Here is a 1,977-nt window from a genome sequence, read left to right on the forward strand (position 1 = left end):
CCCCGGCCGCCCCGCCAGCCTCAACTCCTCTCTGCCTGGGGGGGGAGGCTGTGATTTTTAAGGCGCACAGTCAGGGTGTCCCACTGGGTGACAATAAGGGACAGGGCTGAGGTGATGTCCCCCTGCGTGATGTCCCCGCAGGCGGCCGGTGGGTGATGGGACGCAGCTCCCAGGCCTTGCCGTACAGTATGGAGGGTTCCCAGCAGCCCTCAGGCATCACTTACTGCCCACTGGGAACGGCTGGGTTAAAGTGTGAATAATTAATAACAAAACCGCAGGGAGCTCCTGAGGGCTCTGGTCCTGTCTCCTGTTCGAGGTGGGACCACCCCCAACGCTAAACTGGGCTGGGCTCTGTTTAGCCAAGCCTTGAAAACCTGCAGGTGTGGAGAGTCCCTGACACTCCTTTCTTGGTGAAAAAACCCCTTTCCCAACCCCCCATCCCAGGCCTTAATCAGCCCCTCGTCACATCAAATGGCCACAGATGACCATCCTGGAAACCCCAGCCCAGGAACCCATCTCCACGAGGGCTGCGGGGACCACCAGCACCCTGGCTGAAGGTACATCAACCCACATTGGGTGCTCCATTCCCCCTCCCCGGGCTCTTCCAGCTCACAAGATGACAGCAGACGTTAACGCAGGACGCGGCATTTCTGCCTGATCAGCCGTAAGCACACTTAGAGCTAAATGAGGCTCCAAAATTTCAGTGCAGCCCGGGGCTAAAGCCCAATTAAAATCAAGGCAGCCCGTAAAACAGCTAGCTGAACAGAACGGCGGCGGGGTGGTACGGAGCGGCAGTAGGGGTGAAAAAAATATTAGGGAAGTTTCTTTAATGGGTGTTGTATCATAAAAGCAATTGTTTAAATGGCTTTTCTAGTGCTCTCAGCAGTAAATACTTCAGTAAAAAAAAAACGCGCTGAGGAAAATCTCATCTTCCTCTTTCATTTACTGCCTTGTAAATGGAAAAATCATGGTGGGAATAAAAGCCCGCGGTGCCTGGGAGCCGCTGTGCTGTTTGCAGCCCCCTTTCCCCGCTCAGCCCCTTCGGCCGCTGCCTGCAGCCGGGCGGTGGCAGCTCGGAGCCGCATCTCCCGGAGTAGCTGCATCTCCCCGCAGCCCTGAGCAGACGGAGGGGGTTTGGTTTGGGATCCCACACTGCGGATCCAGGTGGGAACGGCCAAGGTGGCAACCGGGTCTCCTCGACCAGGGTGGCAACCAGGTCTCCTTCCAAAGCTCGCAGCCGTGCTCCCCTCCAGGGCACCGTGGCCATTGGTGCTTTTCGGCTGCCAGGGCAAAGCTCTCTTTCTTCTGGCACCAACGTGGTCTTTGCCCATACAGACGAGGCAGGTGTCCGTGTTTCTTACGGAGCGCAGCAGCGTCAGGTTCCAGGTAAGAAGCTGCAGTACCAGGCAGCATTTAAGGCCTATAAATAGCATCGGAAATAGGGGTGGGTGAATTCAAATGGTTAAGGTGTTCCAAAGGTTGAAAGACCATCTCTAAGTGACGGAGAGCTCTGCCTATTGCTGTAGACTGGCAGTCAGGACTCCTGGCTTCATGTAAATCCTCTACGCTGCAGATTCTCCATCTGCACAGGGGGCTTGTAATAATAACACAACGTACCTAACAGATGGATGAAGTATATATGCAAAGTAATTACAAAGCATCATTCCTCACAGTAGAAGCATAATATAAAAATAGAGTGCTACTATTTTGAGATGTCAGTGGAAAAAAAAAAAATAAAATTAATGCACTTCTTCACCTCAGACATGGGACATCTTAAAGCATAACATCCCTGGCCACACGTGCCAACCGCACCTGGGATATCCAACTGCTATGGCCATCACTAAGGGCCAGCTAATTAGTTAATCCTGGTTTGACTCCTTTGGGCAATGTTGCGTTAATTCATGCGGGGAAGGTTTCCTTCAGACCGTAGCGGCTGATGAGGAACAAGAGGCTTTAGTCAGGCAAAATGAACAAGTC

This window comes from Charadrius vociferus, unplaced genomic scaffold (assembly GCF_000708025.1).
Source record: "Charadrius vociferus isolate BGI_N301 unplaced genomic scaffold, ASM70802v2 scaffold532, whole genome shotgun sequence".
NCBI lineage: Eukaryota > Metazoa > Chordata > Aves > Charadriiformes > Charadriidae > Charadrius > Charadrius vociferus.